Source organism: Macrosteles quadrilineatus, unplaced genomic scaffold (assembly GCF_028750875.1).
Source record: "Macrosteles quadrilineatus isolate MER2022 unplaced genomic scaffold, UCM_ALF_1.0 Scaffold_9__3_contigs__length_116548681, whole genome shotgun sequence".
NCBI classification, from domain to species: Eukaryota; Metazoa; Arthropoda; class Insecta; order Hemiptera; family Cicadellidae; genus Macrosteles; species Macrosteles quadrilineatus.
In genome coordinates this window covers 58,662,323-58,682,150 of record NW_026542602.1, presented here as the reverse complement: position 1 = coordinate 58,682,150, position 19,828 = coordinate 58,662,323, and the positions used below count along the sequence as shown (strand labels likewise).

Sequence of the window (19,828 nt, the reverse complement as noted above, 5' to 3'; positions counted from 1 at the left end):
CGCGGGAAAAATGTTTGTTTACAAATATAAATCTGTTTAAAAAACACCTTTGTTCGCATTATAAATCTATAATATTAATGTTATTTCTTGTGTCACGACAAACACGCTGGTATTTTGAACGAAATTTTTAGCGTCTTATTAACGATGTTAGCATAGGTTTTAAAAATTAACAGCAGCATAAAAACCATTGTGAGTAAACATTTTAAAATGCATGGAAATGTTGACAATAAACCTACCAATAAGCCATAAAAATTTCAGAAAGATTGGCTCAGTGGTTTGTTTACAATTAGTTTTTAAACTTCAGTGTTAGTGCAGAGTTCCTTAAAAACCGGTACTTTTTAGGATCTTTCAATTATATAAATTTTTCTGGTAAACGGAAGTAGACGTTGCCCGGATCGGGCACAAAATTGATATTGCGCATGATCGAGGTGTAGATAGGGTACTCTCAGCCGGATGTAATCTAACCACAGCTGATTAGCTGACGTCAGTAGGTGTTTGTATTAAATAAATTATTATGGATAAAAAGTGTTGGCTTGAGCGGGTTTCGAACCCGAGTTTTTTGAATGGTAGTTGGAGTCGTTACCATTTGAGCTACAACAGCAGTGTTATGAGTATAGGTTTTATAGTGGTAAATGATGCCTTATATATACAGGGTGTGTAAATATTGTAGGTTTGATTTTAACCTGGTTCAATGCTAACCATTTATTTAGAGGTTCACGGGTTCGATTCTAACCTAACACAAAAAAAAGTCATTTCTGGTTCAATTCTAACGCTGGATGTAATCTATTCACAGTTGTTTATTTCAGCTGATTAGCTGATCACGTAACCAGGTTTAGAGGTTCACGGGTTCAATCCTAACATATGCTAAATATGTAGTAGTTTTAAAGGTTTATGGGTTCAATCCTAACCTATTATTGGAGGTTTGTGGGTTCGATCCTAACATATGCCAGAGGTTCATGGGTTCAATCCTAACCTATCATTTGGAGGTCTATGGGTTTAATTCTAGCTTATGCTAGAGGTTCATGGTTTGATTTTAATCTAACACAAAACATGTTATTTCCGGTTCAATTCTAATCAATTGTTATGTATTATAGTGGGAGGTTTGATTCTAACATATGCTATGGGTTCAAACCTAACCTAGCTGGAGAGGTTCATGGGTTTAATCCTATCACAGTAGGTTTTGTAAAAACTTTATATAGTGTATAATGCTTAAGCGAAACCTGATCATAAAAGACTATTATACTAAATGTGTAGTAGCATTGGAGGTTATTCTATATATGCTATAGTGTATAATAAATATAAAACAGCTGAAAGAGGGCTTAACTTTACCATTAAATGCCACCAAATATCATATGTTAAATGAGTTACTTAGGGTTGGGTTGTTTTTTTGTATAGTGGGAGGTTCACTGGTTCAATCCTAACCTATCATTTGGAGGTCTATGGGTTTAATCCTAACATATCACTTTAGGTAAGGTTTATGGGTTTGACTCTAACTTAACACAAAACATGTCATTTCCGGTTATTGGGTTCGATCCTAACATATGCTAAGGGTTTAATGCTAACTAACCACAAAACATGTTATTAGAGGTTTATGGGTTCAATCCTAACCTATTATTGAAGGTTCACAGGTCCGATTTTAACCTAACACAAAACATGTTATTAGAGGTTCATGGGTTTAATCCTATCTCAGTAGAATTTGTAAAAAAACACTTTATTTTATATAGTGTATAATGCTTAAGTGAAACCTGATCATAAAAGACTATTATACTAAATGTGTAGTAGCATTAGAGGTTGGCATGCTGTAGTGTATAATAAATATAAAACAGCTGAAAGAGGGCTTAACTTAACCATTAAATGCCACCAAATATCATATGTTAAACTATTGATTTTAATCTATGCTAAATGAGTTACTTTGGGCTGTTTTTGTAGTGAGAGGTTCACGGGTTCGATTCCTAGCTGGTTATATTATTTTATATATATGTAACCACAAGTCAAACAAGTTTATAATATTGGAGTGTTAGTGTTGACGGTATAATTATAATAATGATTAACTTGATATAAGATTCATCATAAAGGATTACTCTGAGTTGAGGTATTAGTTTATAAATTATCCACCAGGTAGTAGCACTAGTACTGCCAACTACTGATAGCTGATTATATGATTTTGTAACATAACCTCACTTCTGTGTTATATGCTTTTCTGCCAAGTAAAATAACTTCATTTTATGTTTTACTAGCAGAGAACCCGTCCTTCGTACGGGGTTGGCATCACGAATAAAATGCTTATTGCAGTTATACTCAAGTTTTGCGTTTGCAATGGGGGGAGGACACAGTTTAATAAAATTTACTTCTTTAAATTTATGGTATACTGCATTATTACACATCTACCATAGCCATAATGTTCTACTACTTCTCCTAAACAATAGGGAAAAATTAATTATTATGTATCACAGTTTTTTGTCGATGCTTAATTCAAATTAGCTGTTTTCATAAATATAAAAAAAAATAATAGTGCTGCACCCTGTTGGTAAATCTTATAACTTTTTAATGCTTTTGCATATCATAGAACCAACTTTTTAGTTAAAACACAGCTGACTAAATTCTTTAATTCCCATTAAACATAAATACTCATAAGGTTAACATGGGGAACTGCAGAGCCACTGGGACGGAGCCCGAAAGGATTTTTGAAATAAGAATATGTCTGTACGTTAATCGGGAATGTAAGCTATCATCATGCCAAATTTCAGCCCAATCCGTCCAGTAGTTAAAGCGTGATTGAACTTCAAACAAACAATTGTAACATAACCTCTGTTTTCCTATCAAGTTTATAATTATAAATGTATAATATATGCTTGATTTACTATAATAAATTTGAATAATGTACTGTGGTATTAGGTAGCTGTGTTTTACCAACTACTGATTACATTGTATATGATATAATCTCTGTTTTGTGTTATCTTTTTTTTATCAATTGTTTCTACTAATCGTTTTTTTATTAATGGAATTCTTTTATGGTGTAATCTAAGTTGGGGGAATTAATAAAAACAGTTGTGAAAGCTAAATATAGATTTATTTATACTATTATATACAAACTTATTACTAAATACTTAAAGATTTTCTGATTTCTGATTTCTGATACTTAACGCTAGTAGAGGAGGAGGAGAGGGGCAGCCATCTGAAACAAATAATAAACATAATTAGTATATAATAATTATATAGTATATAATATTAAATATAATGTCTACATCCTGCGCGGTATTGCATCATCCAAATCAGCAACTATCACTTCCTGTGTACCATATTACAACCGGATAACCACCTTTGATAACCACTTTTGTGGTATTGCATCATCTAAAACAACAGCTATCACTTCCTCTTGTGTACCACGTCACCTTTGATAAACACATTTGTGGTTATCCTTGTCCCTATATAAACCCTTATCGCAACCCTGCCATTATTGCATCACTTTGCTCCCAGTGCTTCAAGATGACGGATGTAAGTAACTCTGCTCCAGTAGATTCCAATGAATCTGTTGATAGTAATGAACCTGTAAATGTTGTAGATGATTCTGTTGAAGTAATTGTCCCTGTAAATATTCTAGATAAACATGAAAATTATGTAAAGAGATTTCGCATTCATGGAATTAATACTGTTTTTAAGTTTTCTAACCCCCCACCAGAAACTAATGAGATTGACTGGCTAAGACAAGGGTTTGGTCAAATTGTTAATGAAATGAAAGAAGTTTGTCAGGAGGGCGATCAATTGGGATTCACTCTGCGTTCACTTAACCTGAAAAGTAAAGAGCCGGGGTTTGTTGCTTTTCGCCCTGCAAATGAAGTTAACGAGGACGTCCTGTGGCAAATTTTTGGGGGAATTGTGCAATCAAATTCTGAATCAATCAAGTCCACAGATACATTTCAAGTTGAATGTACCCGAGTTAATCTCCCTGTAAAGCTAGGACTGGGATTGTTGTAATTAACAATAAAGATAATTTGTGTCTTCCCCGTGCTATTGTAGTGGCTATAGCTAATGTAAATAAAGATCCTGAATATAAATTAGTTAGAATGGATAGGGCAAATAGGCAAACTGTTAGGGCTCAGGAACTTGTACGTAGAGCTAGAGTTGTGATGCCTGAGGGTGGTGCAGGCATTCCTGAACTTGAAAAATTCCAACATCTGCTTAAAGACTATAAAATCACAGTGTACAACTACAATGCTAAAGGTCGTGATGTGTATTTTGAGGGTAGTGTGGAGAACCCCAAGTTCAAAATTAACCTGTTGTTTTATAACCGGCACTATAATGTAATTACTAGCCTGACAGCAGCCTTTGCTTGTAAATATTTCTGTGAGGCCTGTTATATCCCGTATGATCACAAAGGAGCCCACAGATGCTCAAACATTTGTCCCTGTTGCCAAACCATCTCGCCCCCGTGTATAGAGGAGTATGGGGGGATCTTGTGTCCTAAATGCAATCTAACTTATAAAAACCAACGCTGTTTTATAGCGCATCAGGTTGATAGGTGTAAACATGTGAAGAAATGTCTTGACTGTGGGAAACTAGTTTTGCTTAAAGAGAGGTCCAAGCCTCACAAGTGTGGGGAAGTATTTTGTAAACCTTGTGGGGAGTATAAAGATCCCAACCATAAATGTTATATGAAACCCAATGAGGGAAAACCTAAATCTAAAGACTATGTTTTTATTTTCTTTGACTTGGAAACCCGCCAGGATGAGCCTCTGCCCTCTGACCCTGAAAGTAAATTGCATAAAGTAAACTTGTGTGTGTCTCAGCAATTTTGTTACCAGTGTATTGAGGGGAAATTCTGTATTGCATGTAAAAATCGTACGCGAGTGTTTGACTCTGACCCTATCAATCAGTTTATGAACTATGTAATGTATGTAAGGAAACAGTTTAAAAACGTCTGCGTAATTGCACACAATGGGCAGGGGTTTGACTTTCAATTTTTGCTAAAGTACTTGTTGGAAGAAACAAAATTTACACCAGAACTTGTAATGCGGGGAACTAAGATTATCTTAATGGAAATTGACAATGTAAGGTTTGTTGATTCACTTAGCTACTTCCCTATGGCTTTGTCTGCTCTGCCTAAAGCCTTTGACCTACCTCCAGAGAAAAAGAAAGGCTATTTTCCCCATTTGTTCAACACTCTGGCAAACCAAGACTACGTAGGCCCTATGCCAGACAAAAAGTACTACTGTCCTGAATCTATGTTTGAGAAATCCTATAATGACTTTTAAAAATGGTACAGTGAGCAGGTGGCAAACAACTATGTGTTCAACTTCAAAAATGAGATCCTGGCCTACTGTATTTCAGATGTTGATATCTTGGCTCAAGCCTGTCTAAAGTTTCGCTCAATTTTTCTAAAAGAGTGTAATGTTGACCCGTTTCTCGAGGCTGTTACCATTGCAAGTGCCTGCAATCTAGCTTTCCGCCGTAATTTCTTGAAACCCAATACTATCGGACTTATCCCTAAAAACGGCTATCGATTAGTAGACAATCAATCAAATATAGCACTCCAATGGCTTTCTTGGGTCGAGGAAACCAACGGGATTAGGATTGACCACGCAGGTCGAGGTAAAGAAGTTAAAGTCAATGGAATGAAAGTAGACGGGTTTGATGGCAGAAACATCTATGAATTTCATGGCTGTTATTTCCATGGGTGTCCTAAATGCTTTCCTTACAACCGTCACGCTCCTTTGAAAGAGGACCCTTCTGATAGCCTACATCTTCGCTATGAGCGAACCAAGGCTAAAAACGCAAAGTTTACAGAACACGCACTAGTAGAGATGTGGGAATGCGAATTTCGTAAACAGAAAAAAGATCTGCAGCTTAAATATCTGGACAGTTTGCCTATCTTAAACAATCTCCCACTTGACCCGAGGCAGGCTTTCTTTGGAGGTAGGACGGGTAATGCGAAATCCTATCACAAATGTGTTGAGGGGGAAACTATACAGTATGTTGATGTTTGTTCTCTGTACCCTTATGTTTGTAAGTATGGGAAGTACCCCGTAGGCCATCCAACCATCTATGTAGGAGATAAGGAGTGTCGTGAAAGAGGTATGGGTGTAGAGGGTTTGTTAAAATGTAAAGTATTGCCGCCTCTTGATCTGTGCCATCCTGTACTCCCTACAAAAATGAATGATAAATTGATGTTTGTGTTGTGTAGAATGTGTGGGGAAATGATGTATCAGGGAGAATGTAATCATGACAGTGATAATAGGGCACTTGTTGGGACATGGACTATGGACGAGATCAGAAAGGCAGTAGAGAAAGGGTATATTGTATTGGATATGTATGAGTTGTGGGAGTATCAGGTAGCGACTTATGAAAATGGGGGTTTGTTCACCGATTTTATCAATAAATTTCTCAAGATGAAACAGGAAGCTTGGGGTATCCAGAATGGTGTAAGTCTGAGGAGGACAAAAACAAATATATTGCAGAGTATTTGAGACACGAGGGAATTAATTTGGAGAAAGAAAAGATTGTTAAGAATGGAGGTTTGAGATCTTTAGCAAAATTAATGTTAAATAGTTTTTGGGGAAAATTTGGTCAGAGGGAAAATCAAACTAAAGCTACTATTGTTAGGGATCCTAAAACCCTATTTAAAATGCTTTCTAGCCCCGAAATTAAAGTAAACAGAATTCAGATTGTTAATGATGAGGTTGTAGTCGTGTCATGGGGGTATTTAGAGGAAGTGGGGGAACCTCTTAGTAACATAAACGTTTGTATCGCGGCCTACACTACCTCGCAGGCGAGACTCAAGCTCTATGAACACCTTGAGGCCCTAGGAGCTCAAGTATTATATTATGATACTGACAGTGTTGTTTACATATATGGAAACGGTCTTTATAGGGTGTCTACAGGAGATTACCTCGGTGAAATGACTGACGAATTAGTAGAGTATGGACCCGGCTCTTATATCACTGAGTTTGTCTCTGGGGGGCCTAAAACTTACGCATACCTTGTCTGGTCAACCAATCAACAAAAATTGATCCCTATATGTAAAATCAAGGGCCTCACCCTTAACTTTAAAACATCAAAAATTGTAAATTTTGAAAAATTAAAAGAGATGGTTTTGAGTGAAGCAAAACAGACTGTTGAAATTGAAGAAAGTAGAATCAGAAGGACTAGAGACAGAGACATCGTCACCATCACAGAGAGCAAAGTGTTTAAAATAACTGGTCCTAAAAGGAGGTACGAAGGTCAATATGATACTTTACCTTTTGGATATAGAAAAGTCCAAAGGGCCACATAAATTGTATTGTAAATGTAATCTTTGTAAATAATTTTGTAAATTTAAAACTGTACATAGCTCTCCTAGTAAAAAAAAAACAAGTCTATAGATATATACTTATATAACCTAACCAAAGTATGAGTGTGTGTATATTGAGTAGTTCAGATTTAGAAGAATCTGTGCTACGCCTTATACTTGTGTGAATGTGTGTACACTGAGGTGCTCAAATTTCAAAGGATTTGAGCCACTCCTTGTACCTGTGTAAATGTTATTGGTCACTGGCGAGGCCAACTAAACAGCCCGTAAACCATGAGTGAAGGTCACTGGCATGGCTGACTAAAAAGCCTGTAAACCTTGATTGTTAACTTTCTTGGCAGGGTTATATAACTAAATCTATAGACTTGACAAAAAAAAAGCTTTATAAATAAAGGAGAGGACGTTATACGACATCAACCAATATAATATTATATAATATTATAAACTGGTATATAATATTATAAACTGGATAGGTTGTATAACGTTTAACTTGGCCTCACTTAATGAGGGGATAGTCTCAAACCCTATCCAATATAAAGCTAAAAGAGGTGTAAGAATACATCATTTCCACCATTAAAGAACTATACCAGATGTAACAGATCTATATTACTCGTTAAGCTCCTTATATTATACCACATAAAATATTAACTTGATCGGAAATTAGAAGATTTGAACCCTAGTCTCCTATACAAACATAACACTACTATACAACACTAAAAATCACTCCAACTTGATATAATACAAATGGTAGCTAGTAAGGATCGAACCCACAAACCTCTAAGAACAAGGACCTACACTATGATACAATACCATACTAAAAACACCCCAACCAGAAATTATCGGTGATTGGTAAGGATTGAACCCGTAAACCTCTGAGATCGAATATGCATACACAAACAAGAGACTACAACACAACATCATACAAAAAAACACCCCAACCGGAAATGAAACGTTTGGTAAGGATCGAACCCGTAAACCTCTGAGATCAAGGACTCCCACTACAATACAAAACTATACCAAAATCAACATATCACCCCAACCAGAAATGAAACGTTTGGTATGAATTGAACCCGTAAACCTCTGAGATCAAGGACTCACACTATGATACAATACCATACTAAAAATACCTCAACCAGAAATGATCGGTGATTGGTAAGGATCGAACCCGTAAACCTCTGAGATCATGGACTACCACTACAATACAACACCTTACCAAAAACCAATATATCACCCCAACCGGAAATGAAACGTTTGGCACTAATCGAACCCGCATACCTCTGAGATTAAGGACTCACACTACTCCCACTACAATACAACACTATACCAAAAATCAATATATCACCCCAACCAGAAATAAAATATGTTTGTTAATTGGTAAGAATCGATCCTGTGAACCTCTAGGACCATAGGTTCATATAAAAACTGTTAACTATAATCCAATACCATACCAAAAATCAACATATCACCCCAACCGGAAATAAAATCTTTGGTGATTGGTAAGGATAGATAAGGTAGTCTAGAGAAACAAGCGGGCAAGTAAAATTTAAAGAGTTATGTCTCAAACCGCAAATGTAACATGAATGATGACACTATTTAAGACACAACCAACAAGTAGGTCTTATAAAGGAATGTGATTTTATGTTAAAAATAAATACATGTTACTAGGATATTAAATTCTAAAGATGCTCTTGGAATAGTTTAAAATCGTTAAAACATCAAATTTTATCCTATGTGATTATGTATTAAAAATTAGAGTTTTGTCTATACATTGTTCAAAATTACATAATTTTTGGTTATTTTTACGATATATTGACCAACCAATTTGTGTTATCTTAATTTCTATCCATTGTAATATGATACCACTACTTTACAAATTGTGCGCTATTTTGTAAAGTTTCTCTTAACATTTACAATTTATGAAATACTCATATGTTTGGATATCTATGAAGTAATGAACATCTGTTTGGATAGATTTATTTTTTTGTCACTTATATTTTTACATTAAATGTTGTTTACACATAACCGTTACCAAACATGTTTTGTAAGTACACCCAAATGAGATGAAAAACGTTTTTTCTTACGTTTAATTAATCGCAAGAGTAATAACGTGTAACTATAAATGAAACTTCTATGCATTATTTGGGTTGCCAATTGGAGATTCTGTGTTTATCAAATTGTACTTGAGCTTAACCGGAATACAGAGTTTAGCCTACATATCCGGAAAAATACACACTAAAATGCAAAAGAAATACTGTTCCGATTGTGAGAAGATCAACATGATTCCATCCGTACAAAGCTATTTGTACATAAAAAATGAAGATAATTGAATATTCTAGGAAGAGAGAGAGAGAGCTCAATTAGTTTGCATCCAAAATGAATGCATGCTGCTTAATGAGTATGGTCACAGAGATTACACTAAAAAGACAATTTAAACAATTCAATGTAATTCAAGTACTAAGATCCTTCATTTAAATAAAAAGCTCGACCCAGAGTTATGTAAATCCCCATAATACAAAAATTTACTAATCTGAACGCCCCACAGTAGTTCTTTCTAGGCTGTATGTATATATGCACCATAATGGTTAATAATGCTAACCAAATAGAGTGTTATTTATACCAACTATAAAATACTACATAGAACATAGAATGTTTTGTCAGTGTAGAAGGTTTGAGTGTGTTTCGCGGTCATTAGATACTGTTATCTCATTTCCTGTAGATACTGTTGCACAGTCCTTAAATTACATCACTTTTGCTCTGTATTTGAACATATTTTCTAAGTCATGTATCGGTAGTTAATTTATAAACCTACATTTAAATTACCGATCACCAATAACATATTACTGTAGTACAACGATGCTAAATCTTATAGATTTCCCAGTAAAACAGTATGTGCATAATATGTGAGCTCGTACAGCCATACGGTCACGAAAATGTTAGTTCCAGCGCTTGCGAGTAGGTTCATTGAAAAGTATTAATAAAGTAGTCTCGCGAAAACGTCATCATTGCCTTCGGTGTCTGATTTTTGGAGACATGTTTTTTATTGATTAAATTCCAGCTATCAGGCATTTTCAATAACCCTATATCCATCCTGAGTCTGGTAAAAGTATGTTTGTATCAGCCAAGAACCCAAAAATTAAATACCGAATTCTATTTGTTTATGTACTTTTTCTAAGCTATTAATAGTTTATTCCAGGTTTTAATAGGTGGGCTTTTAACCCGTCTACCATAATGGTTGTAAAGACTATTATAAACAAGTTTTTTTGTAGCAATCAAATGTTCCATATTGCTCCTAGCTATGAATGTAATGCAATACCTATTGACTACGACTCTTTTAAGTTGACACTGTGTTGCAAAAAAAAACTTAATGTTAAGTAATAGTTTTAATGGAGAAGTCTTTTAGATTGCCATAAAATAGATACACTTGAAGTCATATGTAAGCTCCTTTTACTGTTATCAAGGTTCATAATACTTTGAATAGATAAAAAAGCCTCTTTTATGACACAAAAACTACCGATATTCAACTTATACTATAAATATGTAAAAACTGCTAATCAACTAAATTACCTAACACTCCAACATAGTGACCAAACTACATCCACGATACGTGTGGCTACGTAATAATTGTATGATAAGACCTCAATTACTCTAAGTCAAATATACCTTCCAGTTTACAGACATATGATCTTTACCATAAATTTAACACTAAAAACAATAGTGTAAATGTTTATCATTATTAGGGTGTAGTTATGCTTATTATAGTTCTTGATTCAACCTAACCCTACACTCATCTCTAAAAACCTACATTTGTATGGTTGCTATTTCAACATAATATCACTAGAAAAGTACAATGTTACTGTGAAATACCATACAGTACTTATAACATTAAAGTGACAAGAACGCTGTGTTGCTTTGAGTCTGTTTTGCGTAGGTTTTATTCAGGCTTATTAACATAGCCATTGCTTTCTAAGAAATCCTAGCATTTCCGCTCTCATGCTCGGTGATGAGAAAAATACGCTAAACTCTACAGAACGTTACAGTAAATAAATATCCTATCTCATAACGGAATTGTTGCTTATATACTTGATTTCAGCATTAAGCTCTGTACTGTATTACGATGGAACTGCAGTTTATTAGACAACAAATGGGACACCAAGTCTATGAGAATACAACTTTCAAAAACATAGAAAGTTTGATGGCGGAAAAAAGCAAAATCAATTTTAACAGTGTGATTAGTTTTTCATAATTTGCAAATAATCTAATTCTACGCTATTTTGTCAAGTTTTCTCTTAATAATTTCACTAAACATTTTAATCTAGTTATAGTACACGCAATAAAAGGACTGGTAATTATTTTTATCCAAACAAAAGATCTACTGCTTATATTTACATTGTGTCTTATAACCAATGGTTTGCATTTTCCTGATTAAAGGTTGTTTGTTATACAAGAGCTAACACTTAAGGATGATATTTAAAATTATCAGTACTAGATAGATTTTTACTGTATGCAGTTTATATTCAAACAAGTTTCTACAAAAAATGTTAGGAAAATTATTTGTATTGCATAATACATATCATTTTGCCGTACTGCAGTCAGTTAAATGATTGTATGAATAATGCTTTACTTTTTTAATTTTCTTAGCTATTAAAATGTTCATACATGTTGTCTAAACATACATTTTAACGTTAGTTTGTACGGAATCGGCCTAATGACAGCATTTAGAAATGAACCATATAACAAGCACCTACCTATGTTTGGTAAAAGCTTCCTGTTCACTTTACATCTCATTTCAGTCATAACTTAATTGGTTACATAAGTATAAAGTTCAATTTGGTAATCAATACCATTTATGTAATTCTCTTTTTTATAAGTTGATAAATTTATTTGTTTTTAATGTGTTAAGAGTAAGGTACTATTTTTATCAAATGAGTAAAATAACGATTGGTTTTATGTTAAGTAATATTTTGAATTCATGGACAGACTCTTTAGACATCTCCTTTTTTTCTACAGGATAAGTGGTTTTTAAACTCCTTGGTACTATTATATATCAACACTAAATAAAAGTGTTTGGACACCTAAAGCGAACCTGTAGATATATCAATGGTTTAAATGGTATTTTTAAGCTTTTTAGTTAAAGGCTTTTTAGTGGTTGGTGTTCAATGTTTTATCTATGTGGGTGATAATAATTAAGATGCATCTAAAGTCTACTATGGAATACAACACTTACCAGTCCTTCACCTCATGAGCTGCTTAACTTCAGGTGTGCGACCATAGACCTCTGCCGTAGACCACTGCCATAGACCTCTGCCGTAGACCTTAACCGTAGACCTCTGCCTTTGACTCAGCTGTAGACCTCTGCCACTGATGCTCGCTGACTCTGTCATAGAGTTTGCATCTGTCAATCACATTAAAGAGCATTAAACTCTAAGCTTGTTAATTGTAACAAAGACCATTTCCTAAAAATCAATACAATATATTTATCAATGACTGTGTTAACAAAAGAGCATAGCAACATTTTTGCATAAACTTTTACCCATTATTCCAAGTAATTAATGAAAAACCCTGTTGATTGTTTGTAGACGTTATAGGCTGATTTCTAGATAAATCCTAAAGTACCTATGAACTTTTGTAAGAACCACACTCTTATAATTAAATTTTGAAACCTTGTGCAAAACTACCCATTAAGGCCGTGTAAAGTCGTGATTCCTATATACAAAATGTTAAAAATACCTCAGTTGCACTTATTAGTACCTTAATAAACTCAGGTGTCATTACTTGATTGTTTTACTGTATACTTAAAGCCCAATGTTAACAACAGTTAGTATCTGTAATAGGCCTACCATATGCTACAATCTTAGAATATTTACAGCAATCAGCTGTATGCCTAATAGATCAAACCCAAGAAGTTAAACTTATTAATTTATTATTCACATTATTGTTTTTTTTTACTTTTTACTATAGCCCTAATTTGTAAATGTGTAATCTAATTTGTAGGTTTAATTAATGACTTACCTATTTGATCCCAGATGTATTTCCCTCGCCGGTGTTTCAAATAACCGGACCAAAAAAAAAGCTGAACTTAAACGTTGACCAAAAATAGCTATTTATTAATGTATCCTCACTAGTAATGTTAAATGACAAAAATATCAGATAACCACAACAAAGTTAAAATATTTGTCCAAGACAAGATATAATTTAAGCAACAAGACCTATATCCAAGAAAGAAGACAGAACCTACACTGAATGCAGCCTGAGCATACCAAAACGTCTAAACTGAACTAACTACAACCGCAACAGGCTTCTCACGCCTGATAAGAAGGGTGGGGCGCGTTGTTATCTCCATAGTTTTCACAGCACTGTAAAACAATATTCCTGAGCAATTAAAACATGAATTTTCTTACTTTTATACGGCTTTTTTAATTAAGAAACTAAAAACATATTTGGGATCTACATAATTTACGATATCATAGTACTAGGTATATAAATGCTAAATTCCAATCAACAAACATGTAAAACCATAGTACCTAGAAGTAGAGAATTTGCATACATATTCCTCTCATAGCATCAAGAATCAATTTTACACAATTAACAATGGGTCCTACTCTACAGGAGGTTAAGGTGTTAATATAAAAAGAATAATTTTGTTTTTTACATTATCGTAGATGAGAACTATTTGAAAATTGCTGTAATTTATTTAATCAGAGTTGTTAGGAAAAATAGATTTACTAAGATAATTTTGACCTTACATCATAGTTGTATGTCATTGAAGTCATAAAATAAACCTAGTCAACTTCTAGAATGTAAGTAGAATTGAGTCTAGTTTTTTTCCTTATAAGGACCTATGGTATAGTTATGTTAATATTTTTTAGTTGTTTAAACCTTTCACACTATTGAAAGGTGTTATTGAAGGTGAAGGTGTGTGTTGGTATACACACTAAAGTTTTAACTGTGGGTTCGTGTCATATAATATCGTTCACATCGGAGGAGCTTATATGTTTATTCACTATCATCTACAACAAACTATAAAACTGTGTTCAAAGCAATTGTTGTAGGGAGTTAGGGCTACTTTTTAAACCTACAGATGTAACGAAGACCTTAATTCCTGGAATACTTGTATGACAAACAGTTTACCTTTGGTGAGTCGTGTGAGCTTTTACAACTATTCATATTTGTGTTTATTGGTATGGTGGGTTATATGATGGGTTTGGTGATGAACATAATCCCACATTCAATCAGGTCCTGTCTAGCAGGCATTGTCACAAAAAGAGTAATGTGATTTATTTTAGAAATATCTGACGCTTGTTTAAACCACTTTTAAAGTTTCCACTAGTTTAAATATATCATAATCATAGTAATCTCTAGACATTGTACTAATAAATGTGAAAGTTTGTATGTTTGAAGTTCAATCATGCTCTGGTTGAATTGGGTTAAATTTTTGTATGATAATAGCTCACATTCCTGATTAACATATTCTTACCACAGAAATCTTTTCCCAAACGGCTCTATAGCCCCCATGTTGGACTTAGGCTATCAATATTCATGTTTTAAAAAAACTAGCAGTTACCCTGTTGCTGCTCTGAACAATTATTATTTTATCCGGTAATTAGTTAATTACGTTAAATGATAGAAATGTATAACAAAAACAGAAATAGAATATTTATTTTACTTGATTATCTGTGGATTAAACAGATTTTTCAAGTTTATTTCAGACTAGCACCTTTTACGTATCAGTCACTTGGAACTAAGATTAAAAAAATAAAATATATTATTTACTGAAGATTTTTTCTCCTTTAAACTTACCACTGATAGTTTTAGCTTCAATCAATTTTGGTGAGATTTTTTAAATTGTCAGTCTAGTAACGTTGCACAGCTTCAGCGGGGTTAAGTTTCGCAATTATTGAAGTTCCTTCTTTTAATGGTAGTAATGTGGTGGGTTAAAGACAAATTGAGAGGCATTTGAATACCTGAGGTAGCACAAACACATTTATTATTCACTTAATAATTTACGTTAAGTTATGTGGGTATAGAAAACATATTAAAGCAATTCCATCACTTTGATAAAGGTTTTTACATCTTTTTTTACTTTAATAGTGGGGGATTTAAGCTTTGTTGAGTGCACAAGTGTGCTGCGGTTGTACTTAACCAGAAATAAAATAGTTTTATACTGTGAGAACATTGTGACACGATTTCAAATCATAACAGAATGATGCAGTTATTCAAACCTACAAAACATCTAGTGAAAGTAAACATCTGCTTTAAATTATTTATAAACCTGTAGTTACTAAAATCCGACATTGGAGCCCTCTTGACAAATCTACACAAACCATCCTTAAATAATGCCTGAATGATTCATACATTCTGTTTTGGAGTCAATAACATACTTCCTATTTTATAGATTAAAGAGTTTTTCCAGCTAGTTCAACCACACAAGTTGGTTCTATAGGTTCAGTTGTTTAAAAAGGTTTACCTACACAAATAAATATTTTTTACATTTATTACAACAATAATTTAAACTAAGCAATAACAAAAAGCAATAAGAACATTGCTTGTTTAGGTGCTATAGTTTGGATATACAGTATTATTGTATCTCTAACATGTCTTTCAACATGCTGCTTAAGAATACTAAGTGGGGGTATCTGCATCATAGCAGTTATCAAGCTTCCGGCACAGACTTCGTGTTATCATGCGTGTTTGGTCCCCGCTCGCTACAAAGCTGAATAATCATAAATAACTAGGTATTACCGGTATTACATACATACCTCGGCAGAGGATATGAGTAGTTGGGGTCAACACTTCAGGTCTAACATAGTCTCTTATAGAGAATAGAAACCTAACGTAAATTAACAGCTATTTTATCCCTGCATAAATTTTAATCAGTAAATTTGAGTACATGTATAGTTGTTGCTATTTATTACCACAAGGATGACAATATACTTCTCCACATACAAATGCTACATTTAGTTACATTTAAGTGGACATTAATTTTTCCACAGCCCCCATCAGAACTGAATTGTTTTACAGATTTGTTTCTGGTGGATAATTATTTTTGGAAAAGTGACTAAAATTTCTTCTACACAAGGAGTCGAGATGTGACAACATAGACGGATGCAATGCTCACCCTCATTATAGAAATATATATTATTATGTTAAACACTTCACAAAAGTATACTAAGCTTGTTATAATGGTGCAATAAACAAGATTTTCAGCTACATCAGAACATTCCAACCCACAATATACACGACACACGTGTTCTATTAAATTATACCTACCGCACAGTTATTTGTTTTGTTAATATAATGTCTACCAGCTCATAAGTACTGAAGATATAATTCATCAAATTCCTATAAAAGATTACTCAACCATTAGACATAGGTAATTTAACTATTGTCTTGTTACATAGTTATTTCTCTAAGTGTACCCAGAAATTAAAAGTTGAGGTAGTACATAAATCAATAAAAATTTCCTAAAGCATATTTCATTGATACTCCAGTGTCATTTTATAACACATAATTAGAGAGCAACTTTTTGTTAACAAGTAACTTATCGCTGCACAGGATATGGTTAGATAAGGATATTTGAATCACAACATTTTCCTCGGTTTTGTTATCTTTCCTTTAGGATAACAAGATACATAGGCTGCACATTATTTCTTGTGGATACCACTAGTTAGCTATTTCCATTCATTTAAACACCACTAGTTAGAGGCCATCTTTCCCCAGACATAGGATATGAAGCCACTTTTTACCCATAATCGTTACCTCATCCATAATAACATAAGCTATTAGTTGTGATCATAGCTCTATGACTAAGACAATTTGACCATTACCTAAAATATTAATATTCGATACCCGATCAAGGTACACACTTTTATTCATAATTTAATACTTAATTTACTTACATAGGTATGATTATGTTACTAAAGCAGATAACAGCTCCTAGGTAATGTCAATTTGGTGGAAAGGTCACATTATCAGATGACAACTCCTATGTACATAAGTAAAGTTATGACAGGAACCTTTAGCGGGAAAACAGACAACATACATACACAGTACATAGAGTGAGAATATATTAATTGGTGGAATGCATATACAATACAAGGTCATAAAGGTCATATAACCAACTAGGAATCAAACCCATGAACCTCTCACTACAAGGAAAAAACAACCCAAAATAACTCATTTAGCATAAAGTCAAACATACTACTGTATATTTGGTAGCTTTTAATGGTAAAGTTAAGCCCTCTTTCAGCTGTTTTTGACATGTTTGTTTAACATTTATTATACACTATAGCATATATAAAATAAAATGTTTTTTTTACAAAGAATTGAACCCGTAAACCTTTAAAACTCCCACTATACCAAAAACACATTTTTACACGCCTCAAAACACATAACATCCAACATTTGACAGTATTTATGCTCAACGGTAAGGTTCCGCTTAAGCATTATACACTACAGCATATATAGAATAAAGTGTTTTTTTTACAAAACCTGCTGGGTTAGAATTGAACCCGTAAACCTCTCCAGCTAGGTTAGGTTCAAAACCATAAACCTCTAAACAAAGATAGGATCCAACCCGTGAACCTTTAATAACATGATTTGTGGTTGGTTAAAATAGAACCCATGAACCTCCCGCTATAATACAGTACCATTAGTGGTTGGTTAGAATCGAACCCGTAAACCTTGCCAGAAGTGATAGGTTAGGATCAAACCCGTAAACCTCTAGCTAGAACCTCACACTACCGGAAATGATTGGTTAGGATTGAAACCGTGATCCTCCAACCGGAAATGGTTGGTTAGGATTGAACCCGCGAACCTCCAACCAGAAATCATTGGTTAGAATTAAACCCGTGAACCTCTAACCAGGTTATAATCAAACCTCCACAACCAATATTTACACACCCTTTATATGTAAGTTAAGGTACAGGTATGACTAGCATCATAGATCAGTAGCTAACGACCCCAACCCTTGTCTAAAAGACCCGAGTTCCAATTTGGTCAAGCCAACACTTTTTATCCATAATAATTTATTTAATACAAACACCTACTGACGTCAGCTAATCAGCTGTGGTTAGATTACATCCGGCTGAGAGTACCCTATCTACACCTCGATCATGCGCAATATCAATTTTGTGCCCGATCCGGGCAACGTCTACTAACGGAAATTTTTAAAATTGTTACCACGTAAAATGTATTTAAACAAGCTTACATTTAATTTTTGTTTCAACAAAATCGGATAATTCATCTCAGAGATATTTAGGCTCAAACTCGAGTGCACATATTTATTTCCCCGACAGAAGCCACCTACAGATTGCGCTGATCTAAATTACCGATTTCTTCCGATTACAAGATGTTTTTACCAAGTCAAATTAATGGAATGACTTATTATGAGCTATAGCAACTGTTGTGACCCAGCAACTATGCCGGTAAAAAAATAAGGTACAAAATAGAGTTTTAGCCACTAGTGCAATCTGTGACTGGCTCACACAAGTACATTCTTTTTTAGTAAAAAATTGCCGACAGCTGATCCATATAGATGGGATGTCTTCTTCTGTATCCAATAGTCAATGGTTTAACTTACTTATTCTCCATAAGAATAATATGGGAATTTTATTTTACAGATTTTTTGAAATTTCTCCGCAACTATTATGCGCATAATAACGCTTCTATATACTAAATTATTTGTTTTTTTAAGCTCTACAAAATGGTTTGGAAAGAAATCGCTAAATTTTAAGTTTTTAGGGTCAAGAATAGGAAAAACCAATTTTTAACTCATAAAACCCCCAATAAACCTCTGTTCCCATAGTTCGATCATGCTGGTTCGCGAACTCGTTCAAATAAACGTAGGTTTACACGTTTGTACTAAATTTCATCAAAATCGGATGATTTTTGCTCGTGTTATCGCGCTAACGGACACACACACACATATATATATATGAATTTGAACGAATGGTGTTTTTGGCCTCTAGGCGAAAAAGTAAATCGGTCCCGGGTCCAGGTCTTACCATGAGTACTACGGTAATAGCTTATTCCCTATGTGGGAAATTCGCTAAAAACTAATATATTATTGCTTTGACATTTAATCTAACAGGAAACCCACCTTAAACCAAATATAACGCACAATCTTAAGTAAAAATATTTCTTCTTAATATTACAAACAAAATAAACAAAGTACAGTAATTTCCTTTATAGGAAATAACCTGAGCCGTTCAGAAATCTCCACTGACGCGTCGTTCTGAGTGCTACACGAGCAAAACAGTGCACTTTAGAAAAAAATCTTGAAACGAAAAATTAAATTTGATTCATAACCTACAACCTTGCCGCAGGTCAAAAGACTCTGACCAAAATATAAAAAAGTTTCCAGCGACCTTTCGGTTTTATGTCATGATTTCGGTAGTGTTGTTTTTAAATAGTGAAATAAATTATAAATTATTTACAAAATGGAAAATAAACTATAGCATTATCGTGAGGATAAAGCAGTTGGCAAGTATGTAAAGTTTCAAAGTTTAATACAATGGCTAAATGTGCCAATCCTTGGTTTTATTG

At 33.9% G+C, this 19,828-nt stretch overlaps 1 protein-coding gene and 1 long non-coding RNA gene across 2 annotated transcripts in view; one reads left to right on the top strand and one right to left on the bottom strand.

Moving 5' to 3' along the window:
* LOC129001929 (furin-like protease 2) overlaps positions 1–19,828 on the top strand; it is a 248,324-nt gene that overhangs the window by 51,029 nt on the left and 177,467 nt on the right. The gene's annotated exons all lie outside the window — the stretch shown is intronic.
* LOC129001930 (uncharacterized) lies at positions 3,119–13,543 on the bottom strand. The gene is made up of 3 exons (XR_008491512.1): positions 13,295–13,543; positions 12,510–12,677; positions 3,119–3,175 (listed from the first exon to the last, which is right to left on the bottom strand). It is a non-coding gene; the product is annotated as an uncharacterized LOC129001930 (long non-coding RNA).